This window comes from Melozone crissalis, unplaced genomic scaffold (assembly GCF_028551555.1).
Source record: "Melozone crissalis strain CALT ecotype California unplaced genomic scaffold, PUWL_Pcris_2 ptg000042l_1, whole genome shotgun sequence".
NCBI classification, from domain to species: Eukaryota; Metazoa; Chordata; class Aves; order Passeriformes; family Passerellidae; genus Melozone; species Melozone crissalis.
In genome coordinates this window covers 19,807,370-19,833,754 of record NW_026535820.1, presented here as the reverse complement: position 1 = coordinate 19,833,754, position 26,385 = coordinate 19,807,370, and the positions used below count along the sequence as shown (strand labels likewise).

The 26,385-nt window shown below is 36.5% G+C and overlaps 1 protein-coding gene across 7 annotated transcripts in view; it reads left to right on the top strand.

Moving 5' to 3' along the window:
• Positions 1 to 26,385, top strand: part of DLGAP1 (DLG associated protein 1) — a 400,895-nt gene that overhangs the window by 70,791 nt on the left and 303,719 nt on the right. For 6 of the 7 annotated variants that reach the window (XM_054285394.1, XM_054285396.1, XM_054285398.1 and 3 more), the window contains one exon: positions 9,797 to 9,938. The gene's annotated coding sequence lies outside the window, so the exon portion shown is untranslated. Of the gene's footprint in view, positions 1 to 9,796; positions 9,939 to 13,360; positions 13,518 to 26,385 lie in introns of all 7 variants that reach the window. The other variant, XM_054285397.1, reaches the window with a different exon arrangement.

The window sequence follows — 26,385 nt, the reverse complement described above, 5'->3', positions numbered from 1 at the left end:
AACTGCATTTCAAATTGGCTTTTGGCTGATTATGCCTTTCAAGTGGTTTTGCCTACAGCCTGTGGTGGATTTTTTACTGTCTGTGAATTTTTCCATTTAATTTTTAATTTTTTATAGTCTTGGCTTCTTTAATATCTTATGAGTTCCTTGATTGACATGCACAATCTCTGCAAATTTTTTTCCATTGTTTAGTTTTAAACCTTCTGGTTGGTCATAAGACAGCACCAAATTTATGAGTTATAGCAGAGAATAGTAGCTCTTTGGCCATCTTTTATGAGTTCCTAGTGGTATGCAGATCATTAAGCATTATATAAAAAGAGTTCATTGTCTTCTGAAGACTACAGTTTTGCAGATTGCCTCATCCATGCATATATCAGTATATACTAGTACTTTAAATACTAAATTTTTAAAAAAAGGCTGATATTACAGAGAAAGCATATTCCAGAAGATATTCCAAAGAGGATTCTTAGAATCTCATACATACTCACAACTTTGCTGGTGATTCGATGTTTTACTTTAGGCAAGATGTTTTGATTTTCTTTGCCAGAGCTTCTTAACTGGTTTATTGCTTCCCTTGCCTTTATCAACTTTCTAAAAGCATTGTTTTATTATACCTGCTGGCACAGAGAATATCAAAAGAATCTTTCAGCTCAATCTAAGGTGTCTGTATACACAACAATAAAGATGATTTCCAAGAAAACATTGTTTCTACCAAACAAAGTTGTTAGAAAGGTTTTGCAAGGGCATATGGCACCCATGTATGTCCCCTTCTCTCACCATCAGGAAAGAAATCTATAGCTTAGAAACCTTAAAATTCTGTCAGATGGCCATAATTTGCTGATATCACTTGTAATTCTTGTCTATCTGCATCTTTCAGGAGAATTTTGCCTCGAGCCTCCAAGTTGACAATATGCAAACCTTGCACATTCTGTATAATCACAGTTCCCTGTTGCCTTCTAGGCTCCCTCTTCTGTTTTTTTCCTTATTTCAAGTGTTGAAACAGCTTTAATTGGTGATTTTTCAACTGTGTGCTCCACAGGCCTCAGAGGTTTGTCTACTAAGGAGCTTTTGAAGGTGGCAAGGAAACTCAGAATCATATATTTATATAGCTCTGTCTGTATGTGAGATTTTAAAAGATATTCAGACATCAACTAAAAATTTTAGAAGTCTGCCCTGTGAGAAGCTGTTGGAAACAACATTTTCAGGTTGTAAAATTCGCTGTAGAGGAGCATCTCACCTGCCTTTTGGCTGACTGGGGAGAGTCATTGCTCTTCCTTAACTCAGCAGTGATCAGCCCCTGACTCTTGCTGTGGGGAAGGGAACAATGACTCTTTACCTGCTATTATCTGCTATGAGCAACTGGAGAGAGTGGGAGTGAAAGCATTTTGGCTGCACCCCACTGTCTGTTGGGAGGAGGAGTGACAGAGCACAGGGTGAAATGAATCGTGTGAAAAGGGGAAATGCAGCCAGCTCATCCCAGTTCACTGCACGGTGCAGACGTAGGTGCAGATGTAACAAAATGCTTGATCTCTGCCTCTCCTAGAGATGCTGTAGGTTTATGCTCACCTGAAACAGGTTGCAAAGTGCTTGCTCATATTGGGTTTTCCAGTGACTTGTCTGTTTTTAGCAACTACTGATAGTTGAAAATGCATTCAAGTATGCGTTTGAATTTGAGATGTGAAAAATCAGAGGAAAATTTTGATAATATGCAGCACCAGAAGAGGAGTGGAGTCAGTCAATACTTGTTTTAGAACAGAGCACATGCAGTCCATGCTAAGTTGGTTTTGCAGCACTTGGAAACTTGTTACTATCCTGACAGACTCCAAAATAGATCCTTCACATTTGCAGGATGAAAAAGGTGCAAAATCTCAGAATGAGGGAAAGAAAAAGACAATGTGTGAAAGAAAGAAGGGGAAAAAAAGAATGTTCTTCAGAATGCATATTTAATGTAAAAATATGTATTTAATCAAATGAGAGACTTCTGTTAGCAATAAAGACTTAATCCACCTTCCTTACTAGATGCTAGCTTTAGCAACATATTATCAGAACATACATTCTTTATGTAAGCATTGGAAAGTTTCATGAAAGTGTGCTGTAAAGCACCCTATAAATAGAGCTTTTCATGGCATCCATTTACTACTATCCTTGGACCAAAGTGACTCATTTGCTGTTGGGAGACAATTACCAGTGCTGTATCCTAGGCAGTAATATGCACTCATGAGATTTTAAAGATCAAACCAGAAAGTTTAAAATGTATATTTATGGTAGAATGAACCTTTACAGTAACAAATACATATCTAACTTATATATATTTTTGTGTGCATATTTGGGGACTTCTGCAACTTTCTTGTTTTGTTTTGAAAGTGAGATTTATAGATTTCAGTTACAACAAAACCCAGCGCAATCAAAGATAGAGGATTCAATGGTAGAGATTGTAGGTCCATCAGTTTTACACAAGTATTGCTCCTATTCTACCCATATTCATAGTGACCCACAGTTCAGACTGGATGTCAGGATTATATCTCAGCCTGTGGTTTTCCTCTGATACTGTTCAGTGTGTTGTTATGATATAAATAAATTGGGGGACTTAATAAAATAGTGACATCCATTTCTCTCAGTGTGAAAGTGCAAATTAATGGTTAAAGACAGAGATAATGAGCCACAATTCTTGGTTCTATTCTGGGCTCTGAGCTGACTCACTACATAATCTTGCTCAAGTCATTTAAATTCAGGTGCAATAGGCCCCACTGAGCTGATAAGATAATGCGGGCTTCAGCCTTTCTTCCTTGGTGGATTTTTCTATACAATTCTGCCCCTCTGTAATCAGCATAAGTTTAATTATGTTTTGTTCCACAGGATTCTTGTAATATATGTTTAATAAATTTGTTTGTTTTCCTTTAAGTAATTTATTGAAAGATACATTTTTTCTGATAGAATTAGGCAGGTAAATATTAGTCTGTTATGCTATGTTTTCTAAAATATGTTTTCTGAGATACGTTTTCCAGAATGATCCTCTTCTACATCCAGACAAAATGACCTTTCAAAAAGCAGTGACACCCGTAATTGCCCATCAGTAGAGCTGCCACCTGGAGATCTGTCTCATTCTCAGATTTCTGCAGTGAGCTAAATGATGATTTGTGATACACGAGTCAGGCCACAGAATATTAGCTCTCCACTGGAAAGTGTACCTCTGTCACCGATGTGTGAAAACACAAGAGATTTTTGCTTTTTAATTCCAGTATGTGAACTGGAAATCAAAATACTGACCAGTTTTGCCAAGTAGATTTTTCAGCAATGCCCAGCTGACTGAGGAGGGTAAGAAATTATGTCTCAGAATGACTTCACATGACCACACATCCCAGCAGTGGGAATGGCAGCATCAAGCAGTGGTGAATCATTCCCTCGGCACTGAAATTGCCAGCGTTCAGAGGAAAAGGATCACTTTTGAACAAAGAAATGTCTTATCCCACAGAGAGTACAGACATTATAGAGTTATTAATCAGGGCAGTCATCCTGAAAGTAGATTTAACTGCAGGATTTCATGTAGAGGAAAACCAGAACTACAGTAGGAAGTGATTGAGGGCTCAAAGCAATGGATAGAATTGCATATTTTAAGGACTCCTTAAATTACACCTGGGGAAAGGTTCACTCTGTGCATGCCAATGAAATGATTCCTGTTTGTGTGGTTCATAGTTTTCTTTGGATGGCAACTACCCAGTAAGGTAATTGCAGCTGGTTGTAAAATAGGAAGACAACCAGTTTAATTTGCTCTGTTTTCCACTTCAGTATCACCTCAGGCTGTTTCTTTGCTATCTCTTGTATGCAAAGCCAAGTCAGCCTCATCATTAGTGCGACGGGAGACCTCAAAGGAAAACTGTGATTTGGCAGGTAAATATAGTGGTGATTTTTTTGTTTTTTTGCCTGCTAGCATTCCTTCTTTCTACTCAATACAGCAGCATGAGCTGGGAGTTAAGGGTTTCATGCCACTGAAGCAGCTATTTTCTTTATGAATCATAAAGCTGAGGGGCTATTCTCCTATGGCCATTGCAAAACAATTCAGATAATTTGGAACATTCTGGTTCAGCTGTTTTTGGAAAGTGACTGAAGTAGAGCAAGTCAAATTCCTTCCTGGATGTTGTTGTAGTTCAGCTGTGGAAGAAGTAGTTTTGCATAGATCAAAATGATTGTTTAGTTTTAAAGGGACATCTGGACCACAAGGATGACTTAAAAGTAGGATCAGATAGCTGAAGACCTTGTTCCATTTAGTTTTGAATATCTCCAAATGTGCAGGAGATCTCACAATCTCTCAGAATATCTCACTTCAGAGTTTGGCCACTTTGATGGTCAAAGAGGTGGTTACTGTCACTTGGTCTGCAAATAGACCAAGTAGAACAGAGTTGCTTTGCCTTTTCCCAACTAAATCTTGTTTTCATACTGTCTCCTGCCTGCAGATGAGGTAAAGTGTTAGTGCTTAGGCCTTAGGCACCTCCAGGTTAGCAGTACTGAAGTTTTTTCAAGTCCAGCAAGTCATGGTTTACCTCTGTGAAAATTTTCAGGTGTCCAGAATATTAACAGAGTTAGTAAGGCCTGTGTCCGATGGAACCTGTCATCAGTGGGTCTGTAAGTTTAATGAAGACTTTGCTTCCCAGATTGGAAGGATGGTGGGTGTACTGAAAACAGATCTTTATTCTAATGAAAGTTACAACACAATAGGGGCAAGCAGAAATTACAGAAATTCTGAAATTAATTATTGGAAGTGTAGAGGTCTTGGCAGTGCAATTAAAGCATTCAGAGGTGTACATTTGGAAAATTTATCCTGAAACTCATTTGTACTTATCCCAGTTCATAAAATTGCAGTTTACACTGACCTGCATTTCTGGTACTTCTTGAAAGGTGTGTGGTTTCACCATTTACTGATATCTTAGGAATTTCTTTTTACTTTCTTTATGTTTTTATACCTGTAAAAAGTGTTGTAAAGCGTAGTCATTTAGATTTGGTAGCTCTTTTAGCACCCGTTCTGCACAAAATATGTATGTGTCTGCACGATGTAGGAAATAGTAGGTAATCAAGCATTTTATACTTTCTTAGACAATATCACAAAATTTTATTCACTTTAGAGTCTTTATGTAGTTGACTAGAATTTGTTTCAGCTTGGGTATTAGCTTCCTCTCTCTGTTTCCTTAGGTGATGGAACTTGGGTAATGAAATTCTAACCTTGCATAAATGGGCATGATTTCTGTCAAGTATCTGAAAGAAATGCATGAAAAATTGTTCCAAATATGTCATAGTGTTCATTTTTATTTAAAGTCAGAAATTTTTCCATCCTTCATAATGTATGTTATACTTGAAAGCTCCTGTTTCATTTACCACTATAAAATGCTGTGTCAAAGTCTATATTCTTGGTGTACTAGTTTCAGCAAGTTAGAAGCCACTATTTTATTAACAACCCTGGATTGGTTGCTCAGGGAGAAGTTTTTATTTGATCTTAAAGGAATTTTCTGTGATCAGTCCACATTACAATGGAGTGCACTTTGTCTCCCACTGATGTGGATATCTGTTCTTCCTCTGATGTTATAGTGGAGATTGACTTCTTGTAGCACTACATGTAATGAAAGAAAGACTTCAGAATTAAGAAATAAGTACAGTTCTGCAATAATGCAGTTTCAAGTAGTCTTTCCTTCTCAGTGCATATGTTTGTAAAACTGTGGATACATCTTAGCTGAAAACTTTACAAACCATTTTCTGCAAGATTTAACAGGCAAGTTTTACTAATTTCAGCACCAATTGTCATTTACCTGACATTCACCCGCTTTTCTGATTTGCATTTTTTGCCTAAACTCTTTTACCTCTAACACACCTCATTTAGACTAGCTGTCTGTTAGAAATGTATTTCAGACTGGTCACTTATGCTACTGAGACTAAAAACAGCTTTTCCATTTTGTGTTATCTTCTTTCTGTGATTATAGAATAATATGTGCTGTATTCTCAGCTCCTTGGAAGACACATGAAATTTCAATAATCTCACTAAATTCTTCTGCTAGATTTGTATTGACCCACAAATGAGATGCAGTATGAAAGGAGTTAACTACTGAGAAATTCCTATTGGAATCAGCTGCTGTACAACTGTTAATACTGAAGTTGTTTTTTATGTCCATGTTTTATTGAGTCTTGTTTCTGAGTGTATGCAGCATATTCCCTTTCCATAAATAATGATCAGTTTATTTTACTGCATAATGGAGAGATGGGAACACCTTCCTGACTTTCCTACTGGGGCCTTTTGTACTTCTAAACCTGCAGAAAGGAAACTATCTTTGGTAATCAGAAGATGTATATGCCCAGTGGTATAAAGGGAAAGACAGTCTAAATCTGTGTCTCAGTTTTTGCAGCAGCTGAAAAATTGTTATTTTACATTAATTGTGGCCTAGCTCACAGGAGGATCTAGAGATTTATGTGGAGGAAGTTGTTACTGCTTTACTGAAAAAGGAAAAAAAATCCCATTTGTTTTAACTATAAAACTTTCTGCACCTGGGTTTTCATCCTGGCTTTATGAAAATCCATCTATACATGTGTGCACTTGCTTTTCTCTAAGTGTATTGCTTTTACCCATCTACCCTTCATGGCACTTGTTAGCTCATGGTAAGAGCAGCAGAGCAATGTGAAATTTCATTTGTTTTGCTGAATTCTTATTCACAGCAGTTTCAAATTCATTTTGTTGATGTGTTTTTGGGAAATTTCATGTCTGGAGAGATTTGAACAGAGCTGAAATATTTATGGGTGCTCAATTCAGTCAGAAGTTATGTAAAATGCATTTCAAATAGCACATTTGTAAATAATGTTGGTTTGCCTTATTTCCTATAAAATGTTGCATTCTTTTTAGCTGGTATCATTCAAGCAGGATATCTGATGACAATCAGCTGCCTCTGTCTTATTCAATATTCTTTTTTTCTTTTCTTTTTCTTTTTTTATACTGGACAGCAAAAAAAAATTCTGTGGGCTTTTTCAGTGAAAATATGGTATTTTTGAGGTTAGGGATATCATTATCATATTCCTCACAGATTACTTAGTACTTTTCATATGGAGATACTGTACTATTTTTACAACTTATCAGTAATTTTATGAGGATAAAGTAATATTCAGTTTGTAATAATGGAGATACTTCTAAGTGGAGTCCCCTGATTTTGATTTTGCAGGATATACTGTTGGTTTACTGGGAGATGGATGGTTGTATTTCCAGCTTATTCTCTGAGATAGGAAGTTCACATTAAATGGACGTGATGCTAGCGGACATGGTTTAGTGGTGGACAGTGCTAGATTTATGCTTGGACTCAAGGATCTTAAATGTCTTTTTCAGCCTAAGTGATCCTATTATTATATTTTCGTTAGCATAGTCATTACTTTCATTATACTTTATTTGCAAATAGGCAAATGTATCTGGGGATGTTAAGAACAGGAAAACAGCTGAGGTACAGTGGCCTTCCCTTTAATTTTGAAAAAAAATGGTGGAAGTAAAGCATAGAGAGTGCTCCCTCAGGGGAAGAAAGGCCTTGACTTTTGTTTCTTTTTAATGGAAATGACCTTAGCATAAGACCCTGATAGTTAGAACAAACACACTTTGGGGTTTCCTTCCTTTTCGAAAACAGAGAGGAAAGTTCTTCCCATTTGTGCTTTCTCTTTTATTCCTAAGCAAAACCAAACTTTTCTCTTTTCCTAACTTTTAAACCTAATTTTTATTAAGTTCTTCTTCATGTTTCTATAATTTCCAAACTATTTCTTCTTCTTTAAGCTATAATTAATCCTCAGTATCAGAACACATTACTTTGCGTTGCTGGATGCCACTATTTGACATTTATCTCAACCTGTTTTTTCCTTTTTTTCCTTACTCCAATAAGTGTTAACAAGTCCTAAAAATCTGACAAGAATCTAAATTGTCTAAATGGTACATTTATTGTAAGGCATGCTGAATATGACAGCATCACAGCAAAAAGAGATTAAAAGAGGTCATTTGATGACTGAAATGAGAAATAAATATATCCACTGTTTACTGGCTGTTGCTGTGGAGTGTGTGGTATTAGATAGAGAATATGAATTTTATTTGTTGTGTCATTATTTAAATAAGCAGTTATTTCAGAAACAACTATGCATCTTTATATGAAACTTTAGTTAATTAAATGCTTTGCAATACCTGCTGTCTTCAGAATGTTGAGTGGCTGGTGATTCATAGTTATCTAATTTCACTGTTATTTTCTAAACCCAATTCTGTCTTATTTTGCTGTGTGTATTGAAGGCCATGTCTAGTCCCCTTCACTGATTCCAAGTGATTTTTTCCATATTCAGCAACGTTTCATTTTCTTTTGTGAGCTTTTAAGATTGACAGGTTATGCAATTATTAGTTGCAAGTCCAAAGACTAGTATCACTCCTAAATTCTAAAGACTGTTTCTAATATTTTAGAATTTTCTTTGTAGTTGTACATGTTCTCTCCAATCCTTTAAACTCACCTCTTTTACTAGTAAATTTTTCTAATAATAGAAGTGCCTTTTTAGCAAATTGCTTGTTGGCAAAATGCTCACATTGGATATGTTTAACCAGGGCTTCTCTCAAAGAAGTTTGAGAAGTTCTTAAAACAAGTGAAATAACCTTCTCAACCAATACTTGAGTGGATCACTGTGCCCAGGCAGTTGTCTGCTCTGGCATGGTTCCGGATATCTCTGGTTACCTCACTAGCACAGTAGGCAGAGCGAGTTGTAACTTGGCAGTGTGCTCCAGAAAATGTTATATGCAGTAGAAGCAGTAATGGAGACATGGTAGATTCTTATTTCAGTCAGAGTTACTGTGTGTGATTTGTTTGTACCTGCATCTCCTACTTTGCTAAGTATTCAGGAACACGTTGTGTTCATTTAGTGAAGCTGTCCCAGATTACTGATATTTTGGGCTAAGGCCAGTAGTGTGAGGCTCAACAAGGCCAAGTGCCAGGTCCTGCACTTGGGTCACAACAACCCCATGCAGTGCTACAGCTTTGGGAAGAGTGGTTGGAAAGCTGCCCAGTGGAAAAGGACGTGGCAGTGTTGGATGACAGAAGCCAAACATGAGCCAATGAGTGCCCAGGTGGCCAAAAAGGCCAATGGCATCCTGGCCTGGATCAGCTATAGTGTGGCCAGCAGGAGCAGGGCAGGGATTGTGCCCCTGCACTGGGCCCTGGTGAGGCTGCACTTGAGTACTGTGTTCAGTTTTGAAAGACATTGAGGGGCTGGAGTGTGTCCAGAGAAGGGCAACAGAGCTGCTGAAGGGTCTGGAGCACAATTCCTGTGAGAGGCAGCTGAGGGATCTGTTTAGTCTGTGGAAAGGGAGACTCAGAGAGGACCCTCTCTCTCTGTACAAGTACCTGACAAGAAGTTGTAGAAAGATGGAGGTCAGTCTCTTCTCCCATGTAACAAACAATGGGACCAGAGGAAATGGCCTCAAGTAGGGCATAGGAAGGCTTAGATTGGCTTTAGGAAAAGTATCTTGTTGGAAAGGATTGTCAAATACTGGAACAGCCTGTCCAGGGAAGCTGTGAAGTAACCATCCCTGGAGGTATTTTAAAGACATGTGGCACCTGGGGGCATGATTTGGTGGTGGACTCAGCATTTTTAGGTTAACATTTCAACTTGATGATTTTAGATATCTTTTATAATCCAAAAAATCATATTATTCCATATGTACTTGTTGTTCAAAATGAAATTTCATCAATCAAAACTCTTTTGTACTCCTCAGCTAAGTTTATATTTATGCTTGTTTGTTTTTTTTTCTCCTTGGCAGCCTAAAGCATCACAAGGGCCATATTGTTCAGGATTTCAGAGAGCAATCGTTTATCTTTGTGGATACAAGTAAACGGACAATGGTGTCCCGACCATCTGCTCAAGCTGCTTGAGAACAGTCTTCTGTGCAAATGGCATGAAAGGTAATTTAACCTCAGAAGGTGCCCACAGAGCTCCAGTTCTGTTTACCATTGTGTCTTTGCCAGTCTAAAAATAAATCATGCTGAATAAAAACATGCTTTTTTCTTTCCCAATTTAAAGAACACATCATCATCAGAGCTAATTTCAGCTAATTTTACCACAAGGTCTTGTTTTTCCTTTCTAGTATTTTTTTTAAGTAGCAGATAGGTTTCCTGGGATAAATGGTATCTGTCTTATAATTGTGTTTGTTGCTGTAGGAGGCTGTTGTCTTTTAGAGTACAAAATCGGGTGTAATCATGAAGTGGTACTCAGTGCTGAGTGATACACACTTTCAACATATCAGCTCTAATTCTGCCATGACCCCTTGTTATTTTGTTTTGCTAGCCACTCTGTTTAATTGGGGAAGGCAGAACTGCTAGTAAGCAAGTTTTTATTTGCAGAGGTGGTGAAGAAAATGAAGAGTACCTTTGTACCTTTTCTGGATGCCCTCTTTCAAAGCCTCACTTGAATTAATTTCAGTCTCTGGTCCCAGTAAAACTCTGAAAAGATTTAAAGTTTCACTGCCATTAAAAAACTTCTATGTGTGTGTATACATTTATATATATATATTAAATATTATATATTTATATATAAAATAGCCAAATGAGGGAAAAGCAGTTATTTTCTCAAATTCAATACATATTTTAGGCTAGAAAAGAAGGGCTTGACATTCATCTCACTTTCAAGGGTTTTGCAGTTCCTGCTGGCTATGGTGGGTACTCTCAGGACTAGCAAAAGCAGCATCTGGGTGCTGCCCCACAGCTTGAAGTGCTGTATTATCTTCTGCCGTCTGCTGTGCTCATTTCTTCTGTTCAGTGCTACAGATAAAGCAGTTTCTGGCTCCTCCATGCTCTCTTTGTACATTCCTCCTGCTTTATGGGTGGTCAGACTGGTCCATGATGTGAGACTGTTTTCTGGCAAAGTCTGGAGGTCAGATCAGACCTTGTAGAGCATGTTCTCTGGGATGCTGTTGCTGCACAGTCATCTGGCATGCTGCTGTGGGAGGAGAAGTAGAAAATGCATTTTCCTGGCTGCTTTGTGAGATAACTTGTTCTGAGGGCAGGTGGGAATGTCAGCAGCAAAAGAAGGTAGATAAAATCTGTGTTCAAGAATCAAACTTGGATTAAACGAAAAATGGCAATGGTGTGTTTGTGAGAAGAGAAGTAGGTCTCATCTGATTTTGTTGCTTATTTAGCTACACTGTTTTAGCTAACCTAATAAAATACAGTTTCTTGCTGTAAAAAATACATTCTGGACAGAAAATGGACCAGATTCTTGATTTAATTGCTAAAGAGTATCCAGTCTTGATGGTGTCAAGCTTTTGCTCCAACTTAACAACATAAGCCTGATTCATACTTTTCTTGGACATTTTCACTTGGATTTATTTTTTTAAGCAGAAGAGGTGGAACATGACAGATTTGAAAATGTTTTATATAGCTTTCAACAAGAAGCAATTTATAGCAACTTGAAGTTACATAACTTCTAACTCCACTTTTTTCATGGCATGATTTAGATAGATCTGGTACTTTCACAATAATTCAAAGGAATATGCAATCAGTCAATCCATCTTATCTATTTTAAGCATTTCCAAGGAACCATCACAGTAGTTTCTACATTCTAAATCTGAATACAAGTGACAGTTTGCCATAAACAAGTATTTTGCAAAATATCAAAAAAGAAAAAGAGATTATTCATTTATGAAATTAAACCTTCCTCTAATAAAGGGATCCCACAGTATTTCTCATGCTGCTCACGACAAAGTTAGTATTAATTTATGCTTTAGGTAAAAAATTACTTAAGGAAAAAGTGTGTTTTTCATAGGAAGGTGATGAGATTCTTCTCCAGCAATAGCTAACTTGTAGATTTGTCAGACCCCACAATTATGAGAAAGACAATGGAGTATTACCTTTCATTAATTTTATTGGCCTAGATATAGAGCAAATGAACACAACAAAATTTTTCACAGAGCAATATTTAGGATAATATAGGAATTCATTCAGATGGCTTCATAATACTTGAAGCCAGAGGTAGTTTGGATTCTCTCATAAAGTAGTTTATTCAAACCATTTTGCAAAATTGTTCAACTGAATTGTTGAACTTTTAATCAGTTGAATAATTCATGAACATTCTTTTAAAGGAATTTAATAAAAGCATTATATGAATACTTTCACAATGTTGTACCTATAGTAGTGTCACAGTAATCCTTCAACCTCAGCTTGCACTTCTGTGCAGTTGGAGTGTTTGTGTTTTGCATCATTTGATCTAAAAGAAGCCATAAGGTTGTGTAGGGCAGAATTAGGCATTTGTCTGGGATAGATTATTCTGCTGAGAAAAACAGACTAAGTTGAGAAAAACATTAGAAGTACCAATCAAAAGCTAGAAAACAAAACAAAACAAAACAACTGAAAATAAACCCAACAATCAGAAAATGGTGAAAATTAAAGAAAATGAAAAGCAGAATAAACAGCCTGTGTCTCAGGAATATTTTCTGCTTTTGACAATATTATCATATTTACTTAAAATCCTGGAATTTTCATTTTTTGTTCATACTTTTTCCACATCTGCAGGGTAGATTTCACTATTATTAGTTTACTTTTTCAATCCACATGGAAATTTTCCTGGAAAAAAATAAGAGGAGTATTAATAGAAGTTATTGAATTTATTTGGAGATTTTTTTAAGGTCAAGGGCTGCCACTGTATTTCAAAGCTACAACAAATGAAAATCTCTGCTACTCTCAAGAGAAATAAGTCTAGAAGGCCCTTTTAGTTTTCCACAAAGTATGGAAACCCTGAATATTTGAGAAGTCAGTTTATCTTCTGTTTCTCAAAAGGTACATGTTAGTTTTGTATGTTATTTTTGCCATTTTTTCGAGCAACATAGCAGTGTTAGATTCACAGAAAGAAGGAATTAGAGATTATGTAGGATTTGACTTCTACCTCTCATCTCTTCTACCTCACAGACCATGTTTGGCCTTCGTTTGTTGTTGCTTTTTAACATTTCCTAGATGAAGTGGTCAGGATAAGGAAGGCGTAGAAAAATTTTGTTACTCTCTCAGGTGGAACTTCTGTCATTAATGTGTATATGATTGGAAGCCTGAGACAAAATGTGAAGAAGCTGCTTCCCAATATATGGTGGTACCATTTCATGGTTCTCACCCATACCACTGAGCACTGACATTTCATTTAATGAGCTGTAATTGTCTGCTGTCATCTCTCATGATCTTAGGCTGTGGCTGGGTTTTAGTTTGTAATGAGGACACTTTAGTGCAAGCATATGTTGGTGTCTAAATGCTTTCTAGGTGTCTAGATTCTCAAATAGTCAATGTACTGCATGTTTCCATGGTAGTCAGGCCAAAAGAATGATAAAAATATCCATCTCCTACAGGTTCAAATCACTGGCACCTTTGTATGCCTCTAGGATCATTCAAAATGTGGCGGTGTGCTTGAGACATCCATGTGGGATAGATAAATATGCCACGGGACCTGTAGGAGACCTGCAGCCTTCTAATGGGCTTGCTGGAGCCAGGAAGGAATGTTCCAAGGTATTTCTGACCCCAACAGAACTGGGCCTTAGCTATCTAAGTAACAGCAAACTTAAATATCTTTCTTGCATGTAGACAACAGATGCTGGGTGTGTTAATCTGAAACTGAACTCCATGATATGTAACAGTGCCTTTATTGGATTTCCTGCAAACAGCCTCACTGACGTGAGAATCATGCAGAGAACTAATGAGATTGAGGAAAGTCATCCAGGTTTTGTCTGGTTTGCTGTGGTCCTTTATAGGAATCTGACATTACTATACCATACCATACCTAAGGGAACATTTCAGGAGTGGACCCATGAAAATTTGGCTCCAAACCACTGCCAGTGCAAATGTTCTGGCAAATTGAGGTGCAGAGGCAGGAACTCAGCTTAATGACCATGAGTTGAAACAAGAGGTTTAGAATGACTAGAAGGAGGAGCATTTTCACTCTGAGGACAAGCAGGTGCTGCGTTGTGTTGTTTAGAGATCCTGTGCTGGCTCTGTTCTCTGGTGTGTTCAAGACCCAGCTGGACAAAGCCCCAAGCGCCCAAGCCTGGTCTCACAGCTGAGTCTGCTTGGAGCAGGAGCTTGAATAGAGACTGCCTGATGTCCATTCCTACCTGAATTTTCTTATGATCTCAAGATATATTATTTCCAGAAGTGAAGCCAATAGCTTTTCTGTTCAAGCCCAATTAGACAAAGACAGGAAAATTATTTCCCTTAACTGAAGGTGCAAGGATAGTAATTTTCATTTTCTGGTGAGTACAAGTGGCCCCAGAATTAATTGAACTAACCCTGTTGTGGTACAACAAAGGGTTGGGAATTAAAATGGTTTGTGACATTTTCTATGTTACAACAAGCATTAAAAAATTGTGAAGGCAGTTTAACTTGCAAGTAGAAATATAGCATTTTCTCAAAATAAGGAAAACACAGAAAAAGAAATTTTGAGTTAGTCTAGAACATTTCTTCTCTTGTTTCCTCATCTTAGTGGAGCAAAACTGTCACCATATATTTAAGGAAACATTTAAATAGGCTTTATTAACACCCTAAATAAAACCATACTGTATTTCTTTAGTAACAAAATACATATGGCAGATAACCTGGCACATATTGCTAGCTTTCTCTATATAAAAAAATATAATTACTTATTTTTGTATTATGACATATTTTGAATTATGTCACATCAAATGAGAGCTGCATTACGCAAAAAAATACTGAATTACTTTTTGCCTTTGCTACTATGCTTTTGCCACTTTCACTAAAAGTGAAAAAGAATGTAGGAAATCTCAATTCCTTGACTAGTGGGCAAAAACAAAGGATGTTGCAAAAGTATGCAAAATGATGCATAAATGGAGAACCTGTCTAACAGTAATGTTTTGGATAAAAAAATTGTGGGTTCAAATCAAAAATATTTTGAAAATAAATAAAATAGTAAAGCATATTTATCACAGTAATAAAAGCAACAGTAGATTTAATGTATTTTGTATGAATTCAAAGGGCAGTGTTTAAGCAGGCTCTGGAATGTGGAACAGTGATCTTTGATTTTTAGTGTAAGCCAGTTGCATACTTGAGTAGAAAGGTGGCTCTGAGTGTTTGAATTTTGGTTACTCCTATCTATAAGCAGAGCTCCTGTAGCACTGAGCTGGTGACCTCCTTCCCAAAAAAGCCTGACATATGCCACAAGACTAGGTAGGATGCTGAAGGTTGTGTTGCCTCAACAGCTTCAACAGCCACAGACAATTTAGAGTGTGCTTATAATGCTACTGTTCTTTTCCTACAACTAGGAGAAAAAGTAAAATTCTAGTGGAGTGTAACCAGGACAGACACTAAATAGCTACCAAAGGAACTTTGTTCCATCAAAATGTTAAAGGCTGTCTGCAAGAACTTAACTATTTTCAGTGATATGTTCAAGAAAATACAGATCAGTAAATATCAGAATGAGCTTTTTAGTCATTTGCCATGTCCCAAAATTCTTTTCACACTTTTTCACACTGTCAACAATCCTTTAACTGTTCTAAAATGTCTTATGCTAGTTTCTGAGAAGTATAGCACTGAAGTTCCTGAACAGTTGATTACAGTATAGTCATTGTTATTGTTTTTGGATTTTTCCCTTTTGTAGTAATGGATGTTGTGCATTGGTGATCACTAAAACTTTATAAGAAGATGTATTTTATCTCAGTGGTTTAATATCCAACTCCCATGCCCTCAAGCATGTTTTTTTCTTTTTTATCTGTTCTATTGTTTTCAAGCTACCAGCTGTGGAGTTTGTTCTGATTGAACCTTGAGCTGATCAAATATGCTGTCAGTAGCATAAAGTCAGATAAATATACACATCATTATAGTGGTTCTGGAGAATGCATGCATGCATGTTTCACACATAAATAGTTTAATAAAAAATTGAATTGTTTGCTGGTATTTTCATCTTATCTAGTGAAATGGGATGATCCATTTAACTATTTCTAATTTTTCAAAGTGTTTAGTTATACACAATCATTAGTTCCAGCTGGGGTCTCTGTTTATGTGAACATATACATATATATAAATATATACAGAAGTAGAATCTTGATTTCTGTTTGATTTGTTCCTCTACTGCATCTTTTACCTGCTGCTCAATTTTTTTTTTACTCTAATGCATTTTGATGGGTTTTTTTTTAAATGTTCTGCAATAGAAATGCTGCTACATTTCTCAGATATTTGCAAACACATTATCTTTTAGTCCAATATGGCCCATCTTTACAAATGCAGAAATTGGTATGTTTAAAGAGAAATGGGTAGTAGTTTTTTGGAGTTTGTTTTTTGTGTGATTTTTCTTTCACATATAGGCTACCACTTGTCAGCTACAACTATGCTGCCTAGAAAATACATCATCCCAGAAAGAGCGGTATTTTAAGTGTATATTTTGAATTGCTATTTAAAAGTGTTGGTGTCTGTAAAAAACTAATAATTTTATTTGTAGTTGGATCAAATTTATCAAGCAAAGAGTCTTAGATACAACATTTGGGTATGATTTGCTCTGCCATGTTGAGGTTAAAGATGTGTAATGTATATTTTTTTTGTCTGATATATCTTGGAAAGTGTGGCATTTCACTAATAGAAATGGTATGGCAAAGCATATAAGCCTTATTTTAGTGCTGTAATAGTGAAATCAATATCAGAATTATCTTTTGTATTGCTGTAAATTACAGCCAGTAGTTTCCAGAGGAGAGGGGATACCTCTCATACATGATTAGCTTTTGAAGTGAAAAGAATATGAAGGTTCCATAATTAAACCTTGGCAAATCTTGCAGTCCGCAAGGAGCATGGTGCTTTCTTTCAGGCTTCTTCAGAAATAAGACACATTCCTTTTATAGTGTTTATTTGCAAATTTGCAATTGAAATGGACATGATGTCTTCCACTTCAAAACCTATTGACATGACAGGTGTTAATTCTTGGGGGAATACCAACATTTTAATATTCTTTCAGTGTGCTTCTATTTCAGCACTTTAAATTGAGTCATTAAATATTTCTGATGGTTCTAAATTTTTAGAAAAAAAATAGTTCAGTCAAGTCAGTAAATCATTTTGTCATTAGGAGGGCCTTGAAGGATTGTAAGGTGATGAGATTTATTCTTACTTCATGTGAAAAAATTACATTTGCAGCATGATAGATCCCCTCTGGAATTAAATCTTCCTTTGAATTGGCCATCAGTGCATAAGACAATGAAATTACAAAAAGTAATATAAGTATTGGAATGTTAAAATTATAGTAATTCGTAGTTTTAATCTTTAAGTAGCATTTAGACTACTCCACTAAAAGAAGAAAGGATAGAATGTGCATGGGAATGCTTGAGTAATAGGTACAAGGGATTTCAGGGCATTACAACAATAAATAGGTTAATATCAAACAATATTGGTATTGTCGAAAGTTACAATATGCTAATGTTCTTTAGGAAGCTTGAGTTGAATTATTTAGTGATTTTACCTTGCTCATGGAATATTATCTGTTTCATTAACTATATCCATTGCAAATGGGATATTTCTTTTCTGGGCAGCTTTAGTGCAATAGTTAACCACTAAAAAGTCAAAGAAACTAAAGGGGGGGTTGATAGTAAATTTTTACATGAGTAGGAATTTATAGATGTGTTTTTTCTATGATGTGGGTTATTCTTGAGCTTGGAGAACTTCAGTCCAGGTGACTGCATCGTGTGTCCTATTAAACACAGCAGTGGTCAACAGACAGCTCTTTACAGCCTTATCTTCTATTCCTTGTTTCATCGCAGAGCAGATATCCCATGGAATTGACTTCTCCAAGGCTCCTCAGAATAATAACTGTTGGAATTTAAGTCTGGTTGAGGCTTCCATTCCACAGGGTCAGCTTGTTTGGGTGGTTCTTCCAGAGAAGCAAGAATATTTGCAATTGCAGGAACACCATGTTTCTGGACCTTAGAACTTGTTCTGGCATTTGCAACTGGCCAACATAAGTCACTATGTGGAACCTTCATTTTTGTAGATGAATAGGCTGCTGGCTCTGTGTTTCAAGCATAAATTCAGTTTTATGAAAATAGTCACAATAAAGTTAAGATGAACTCTTACAGTTACTAGCATCACAGGAAAAAGTGTTAGGTCATGTCTAAGGCAGAATTAGACAGTGTATACATAAATTACAGTTAATAAGTTAAAATAAAATCTAATGTTGCTATTGGATTGTCTCTGTTAAAGGAACTTCATAAATATTCAAGCTTTATTTTAAACAATTACAATGGGCGTTCTTCCATTCAGCGCCCATTTTTGTAGTTCTTAAGTGAAGTCATCACCCAGCTGCCTCATCACCTATATTAATGAAACATAATATATCTACGTGTTTCAGAACTGAAAGTGAAGGAAATCTAATGATTGAAATCTAACAGGAATTGAAAGGAGACTAACAGATCTGTATTATGTTCAATAATACTTAAGGAGACTTTTTCTCCCTTTTTACTTATTTATTCCAAACAACCTCTCTTCTGAGACTGACCCCTGCTGGATGCTTTATTTTTTTTAACAAATGTGTCATCAGAGCTGTTTTAATTATATAAACTCTCTTCCTAGGTGGCAAAATTAGTTTGAACCTTGACTGTACTTTGATAGTAAAGCTCAAATTCTGGAGAAGCACTAAAGGTTTCTGGGAGAAGGATGTGCCTAACCATAACATTGGGGTACAAAAACTTGAAGGCTGCAAGGCAAACTGGAATTTGGTCATTTGATTTCCGCTAATCACACAGGAACTCCTGTGAACAGGTGGCCTCTTTTCTTTGAAATACAAATATGTGTCTCTCAAAGAATAATTATTTTCAAATTAAATACCTTTTGATTACAAAAGGCCAAGCCATTGGAACAGTCTGAGCAGTTCTGTTCTTGGTTCAATAAGCCCCTAAATTTTGTTGATAAACCTTTGTTTAGACTTTAGGTCTGTCTCTGGCATTCACTTAATTAGATGCAGTATTTTTATGTGTTTTATGAAACACTACATTTATTTCAGAAAAGTTGAGTCGAGGTTGTGAAAAATTTGCAGTCTACTTACAGTTGCAGTGTGTGCAGTTAAAAATTCTGATATCTTAATATAACCTATCAAAATCCTTAAAATTTGAAATAAGCTTTAAAAGTGTTTGAACAGTTTACAATTTAAAAACTAATTAATATTGGAGGATTGACCTGTATATGTAGCAAATAGCTCAGGTCTTGAGTTTCAATGAGCATGTAATCTTAAAAAGTTAGTGTCTTGAATTTTGAACATAATTATGAATAGAGAAACTATGGATTGTACTTGCAATTTGTCCCTGCTATTCAAAACATAGGCCTTTTATCTGAAGGCTGAATTTGTCTGATGTTGGCAGATAATGACTACATTTCTGCTATTCTGTGGCACAATAAAGTGTGGCCAGTTTCTCTCTTGCCTTTTTTCTGAGCGAGCACTTGGTACCAAGCACAGTCATGGACCATTTGTCATTCTTGGGATTCTCTGCTTCTGGTTCACAGCATCTCAGTGTGGCTTTGCAGCAGTAAGGTGGGAAGGGAATTTGGGGGAGGAAAGAGAACAGTTGCTGAGAGTGCAGCAGAATTATGAAAATCACATGAAGAAATAAAGGCGTTCTTCATGCCATATATGAATATGTATTATAATCCTAATAAATTGCTCCATCTTCTCTGTAATGCATGATGATAGAAAGTAATTTTTCATTTTTTCTGATGACTAGATGTTTTACTCTTCAGATAAAATATGAACAGCAAAAGTGGCTTTGTCTGTCTTTTCTTATCAATAGATAATATTTTGGCATGAAATAGTTTACTGTGGATGCCTTGAACTATGCAAAGCATAGTTTGCCTTGTTATGGGTGTCTCTGAGGTAGTTGGAAATGGTATGCTATGAATTTGTGGGTAACTCATGAAAAGATTAGTTTAGTACAAAATGTACAGTGTACATTGCACATGCATAATTTCCAAAGAAATATGTGATATATAAAATTCTTCATTTTAATCATTTAAATTAAATTATTTCCCTTTCCACTGGATTCTGCAGTGGTATTGCTTATTATCTGATTAGAGCAGAAGTGCTTTTACTGACTTACTAGAAAGTGCTTAAATATATATGTATAGAGGTATGTGCATATATATATATAAATATAAAGTATAATAAGTTAAATGTATACACTGTAAATTACTTCAGTTAGCTGTGGTTAGCCCATAAAAAATAATACTTAAGAGACCACTGTGGTTCATTTCATTACTTCAGGATGTATTTGGATTTTTTTGCTAAATTGACATTGTGGAAGGAAAAAGTCTTAACTGAACTAAAATAATCTATAATGCTAGAAAATATTTAATTATTGATTGATATTTCTTCCGCTACCTTTATGTGCAAAGAATAAGTGTCAGAAACAAGCATTTTCTTTTCTACTGAAACTTGCATCTTTTCATCCAGCCATGTAATTTGTGATATGGTGATTTGCACTAGAAATTTTTATAGTCTTAGCTGTAGCTGTGCAATTCCAAGTGTGGGTAAAGGTAATTTAAAAAGAGAGGCAGTATTACTTTAAACAGGTGAGGATGATGAAACTCTGGCCTTGTGGATTGAAATGTTGACATGAAATATGCTTATTTTAGTTGGTATTGGCTGATAAAACTGAGCTTAAGTTCTCTCTGATCACATGACACTTGTCTGCTTCTCAGATTGGCAGCTCTTAAGTCCTTTTGAGGATATGAAATGAAACAAATACAGAAAAGGAATGTAGTTTTTTAAGTATTTGCAATAAAATTTTGCTGCTGGCCACTGAGAAGTTTGGTTAATCTATGTAATTAAATGTATAGTAAACATCTACTCTTTACAATCTTAGATTGTTTTTCATATTCCGCTAAAAGAAGTTGGATGGTTTTTCTGTCATATTTGTTAACTTTATTGTGTTTTTTTTAACGTAGCATCACCTAAGATCTGTTGCGTATTTCTCCAGGACAAAACCTTTTAAAATATTTCTGACTGTTGCATCTTAGTTCATATCTGGGTTAGCCACAAGTGAAGCCTCTTTATTTTTGTACCAAAATTTGCAGATTAGTTTTGACATTGACTCTCATTTCAGTGGACTTACACAGACAGTGCTGATCATTTTAGAAGCAACCTGGCATCCCCTAGAAAGTAGGGACTGTGCAATGAATGTTTCCATTGCAGCCCCCTTCACTACCTGTAGCTTATTTATGAGCAAGTAATGCAGTAGAAAAGCAGTGAGCATAAATAACATGATACAGAGAACGTACTTAAAATTAGGATCTAGAGTGCCTGTACTGCCTCTGTATTTTTGGGTGTCATCTTCAGATTTATTCCTGCGTGCCACTAGAATTCCATCTCAAGAGTCTGAGGCTGAATTTTGGAATTTATATTGATTTACTGGGGTGCCTCACATCCCTCTCGATAATGTGTATGCTGGTAACTCCTCCTCAGTACATTAGAGTGCTCCATTGCTGCTCTGTCAAACTGCAGTTCTACAAAACTGAATTGCATTTGAGCATCTGCTGTGGTCAACCTCAGAATATTTCTACACATGTTCCTAGATTTCAGCATATTTTAATGTGATATTCACTAGAAATTAGCAATGCTAAACAATTAATCTCACAGAAGAAAAAATGCCCTAAGAAAGAGAAAGTATAAAATGCCCAGATTGATCATGACAGCATAAATCAATCCTACTGAATTATTGTGGGAAGTCCTTGTTTATCATGTCTAAAAAAGATAGAATCTTTTCCCAACCTTCTGTGAATGCATATCATACACTCAAACTGTTCATTACAGTAAAAAGTGATAGGCCTGAGTGACAACTGATTTCCTTTTCTACTTTCAGGAACAACAGTGTGGAAAATAGCCATATGAAATGGGAAATTTGGGCAATGTGTCATTATACGGAAGGTAACTGCTGTGTTGAAGTAATTGTCAGCATTAGCCAGAAACAGTTTCATATTTCTGGTATAACTGAGTCTGTCAAAGAGCAGTTTAAGGCCCCAAATCATAAGTATTTTTTGAGTCACACAGTCCCGACAAACTTCCTGTGAAGCTGAAGTTTCTAAAAAAGTTTTATCTCAATATAACATACTGTAAAATTTTCCCATGTAGGCTACAGGAGAACTTTGAGAATATATAAAGTCTGGAGGACCAAAACGTCCTTTCTTTCTTTCTCAGCAAATATGTGTGTTTATCAAAGGTGCACAACACTTGCCTTAATGTTTATGCAAAACTGGATCCTTCCCTGCTACTGAAACCTTTACATTGATCCTGGACATCTTTCTGACATCTTTCTGAAGAGAATGTGAGGCTCTGTGGAGATTAGAATCTCCCAGAACAGCCTTTCCTTAACCATTAAGGACTTGCATGGACAGCACAATGACAAATATGAACCAGTTTAGTCATTCTGTGACTGATTTACCAAAAATCAGCCAAATCCCACGTGACACCTTAGAGGGGCATAAGGTCTTCTCTGGACTCTGCCTGTGAGTACATTATCTTTTGGCACAACATACAAATAACCAAGAGCTGAGCTCCATTCCCAGGAGCACAGTGGGGAGGAACAGGCCCTGCTTTGTACTGATTTTTTTTTCCCCTGGCCATATTTATTATCCATAATTATTGGATAATTTAATTCAAGGCAGTTTTACTGCTAGAGCATCACAGAGTGGCCTCGGTGGCACCCAGGAGACACTGTCTGTTGTGTAAGAGAAGGAATTGAACAATGCTTTCTCTGTTAATGGACCAGAACAACCTAGGCCACTCAAACTTCCTGAGCAAACATCTCCTGAGTATTAACAGTTCCTATTTATCTGCTAATGGATAAATTAAGTTATGCAGAACCGTGAATATCACAGAGTCCCACAGCACCCTGTGCTGTGGTACAGACATCTTCTCTTGCAATGTGTCATTTGCATACTTCATCCTATTGCTTTTAACTGGGTCTTATGGGAAGAGGAAATAAAAATACAGGATGCCTTTTTTTGCATAAGTTATGGGGTTTTTTTAAATTAGCAGGTGCTCACAAAAGAAAATGAAATAACTTTGACAAATTTTCCTCTTCTGAATTCTCTGGCTCTAGCAGAAGAAAGCTGACTACATGGTTGATGTTTTCTAAGTGCTGAGTGTGATATTAACATGAGCTTCGTCATTAGCTGATGTTCTTGTTATGTGTCATTCATGCTTAGCTGTAAGTATCACAAAAATCTGATACTTTATCATTCTGAGTCTAATACACTGATCTTTTTTTTCATTGATAAACATAGTTCTGAAACAAAATTCTACTACAAAGCCATCTACTTTATAGGGCACAGATGTTTTCATTTAACATGATGATAAAGCTGCACAGCAGCTTTGGAGAATGTATTTGTTTACTTTTTCTACATTAAATACCTTGGTAAGTGATACCAAGCGTAGCTGAGAGCTCGAACAAAAGAAAAGCTATCTATATTTATTATTACAGATGCCTTTTCCACTTCCTGCCAGTCTGTTACTTAGATGTCCTGATTTTGGTGCAACAGAGTCCATTTTGTCCTTTGTAGCTGGTGCAGTGCTGTGGTTTTGGATTTAGTATGAGAATAATGTTAATAACACACTGTTTTTAAGTAGTGCTGACACCTAGTCAAGGGGTTTTGAGTATCTCATGCTCTGCTAGTGAGGAGTTGCACAATAACGTGGGAGGGAGCACAGCCAGGATACCTGACCCAACCTGCAAAAGGGGTATTCCATGCTGTAGAATGTTGTGCCCAGTATAAAAGCTGGGGAGAGTTGTTCAGAAGCCACTCATTGTGGTTCAGGGATGTGATTAACATTAGTCAGTGGGTGGTGAGCAATTGTATTATGCATCACATATTTCCCTTGGGTTCAGTTACTCCCTTTCCCTCTTCTTATCATTACAGTTCTTGTTATTGCTGTTTCTGATATTAGTATAATATTATATTAGTATAATTGTATCATTATTAGTAAATTATTATTGATATTATTGTTGTTATTATTAATGTTATATTTTGGGGTTTTTTTTCTTTTCTTATGTAGCCCCTGAGGTTTAGATTTTGTTTCCATCTCTCCTCCCCACCTGGGGGTATGATACAGAGGAGTGAGCAAGTGGCTCTGTGGTACTTAGTGGCTAGCCAGTGTGAAACCACAACACTCATCTTCCTTTCTTTTCTACATCCTTTCCTTCCTTCATCCCACCAGGAGTGGGTAACGCTGCAGGCTCCACAGAGCAGCTGCTGTGAGTTGGAGGGGCTCACTCTTCTGCATCAGCTGAGGGTGCCCCTGAAGACGAATGCTTCCAACTTTAAGAAAGCTTTCTTTTATAATTGAGTGTACAGCATTATATAATCTGCATTAGATAGGTTTTAGTCTTCTCACTGCTGCTGTATTATTGTCACCCCAGAAGAGCACTCCTGTCTTCATTTTCTTTGCCAGTCTTTCCAGCTTGGTGGTTGCAATTTTGATTACAGTTTATGCCTCATTTAACCTGACTGTCCTGAATATCATCCAGTAAGCAATAGCTTATTTTTTAGGATATTCTAGGATATTTTCTTCCTTGATAACTGTGTCACTCCTTGCTAGATAAAATTGTCTCTTAGTTTTAGATTCAGTCTTTGACTTACATCTCTGTAAGATCTGCAAACCTATGAGGAGGAAATGTAGCTCCTTTCCTTCCTATCAAAAGTCTGTGGTACTCTATACCCCTACAGTAGTGAATCTTTCCTTTTCAGTATAAAACTTTGCCTTTTTTTGTCTATAAACTTTTAACTAAAGGAGTTAAGAGAGGAGGCGTAGGGAGGAGCTGTGACTGTGGGTGTTGGGGGAAGAAAGGAAAAGGATTTGAAGGAAGTAAGTCATGGATAGTATGTGCTGAGGGTGCTTTAGCAGCATGCAGGTATTTCTAGAAAGACATTATCCCTGCCAGCATTTGTTGGTGATCTGAAGGTAAGAATAGCTACATGGTGGCCTCAGCTGGGAAGGATCAGTGCATGAACTTTATCTTCAGAGCTAGGTGATGTTCTTCAAGCAGTGTCTAGCATCTGAGCCAAGGAGGGATTTTTGCAGCTCATGTCGAAGGAAATCTGTTTTATGTCTCTGTTTTATGAGAAGCATTCGTTTGTAATAATATTAATCATTATTTTGGCAACTGCTTGGGGGTAATTCTATCAGCTTGCTTGTTTTGGAAAGACCAGCTCAGCAAAGTAATAAATAAAATGGACAGTGTTGTGGTATAGGCTAGCAGAATAATAGGAAGGTGTCTCTGTGAATTCCTTTCAAATTGACAGTGCCTCATTTCCAATCCTGTGCAAATAATGAGAAAAAATTAGTAGTGGCAGACATTTTTCATAATGGAAAGGAGCTTGTAAATGTATTAGAGAACCACAGGCACTTTTATTCCTGCCATGACAAGGGCCCTACTTTGTTACTCAGTCACACCCTCCTGTTAATTTTCTTTTTCAAAGACGCCTTTACTTTTATGGGGTTTTGGAAACACAGCAGGAATTTCTTTGCAATGCCAAGGTGGTTACAGTGAAGATGGCATAGTGGCTCTTAACTGCTAAACAAAAAAATTCAGTTTGGATAAGGAGCAGGAACTTAGAGTAATCTGCTTGAATGTTCTTTCATTATCTAAGATAGCAAAATGAGTAATTTTTAACATTTTCTCAAGGGAATTAATTTGCTGTTTTAAAAATGTCACAAACTATCTTCTTATTTGCAGTAGGTTTTAAATGTTCTGATGTAGTGCCACTGCTGTCAGTTAGTGATGTTCTACATCTCTTTAAACTGCACAAGTTTCCTTAACACTATCAGAGACTGTGTATTTGTGTTGTACATGCATGCAGGTATTGTTCTGTCTGATGGGGAGTGCAAGTGAGTTAATTTGTCTTCAGTGTTTTTTCTTTGAAGAATTCTGTAAACAAAACCAAACCAAAGAAACTGTATTGACTGATACAGAGATTGGTAGCAGGACTGCCCATCAGTAGAGCTTAACACCATGTCCTAAATAGAGACTAATGTGAGCAAATTAATTAAGCAATAGGCCACCTTATTATTTGTTTGTAACCAGAATTTGCTCCTTAAAGACATATCCCAGCAAGAACTCATGTTTCCAAGTTTTCCCAGATAAAAAGGAAGCTATGTAAAATGCAAAGAATACCAGAAAACCCAAATACACTACTTGATCTATGTTCATGTTCCACGTGTGAATAAAATAGGTGAATAGTACTGAGATAAAATTTACCCAGTCTCCTAGTGCAATGATGTTAAACATATGTAATGTTTACAAAAGTAAATGCACTCCATAGGGTGTTTCACTGGAATAAGTTTTTCTATCCTTATTTTGTTTTTATAATCCACATTTCTTAGATGTCTTTGTAATTTAATAGA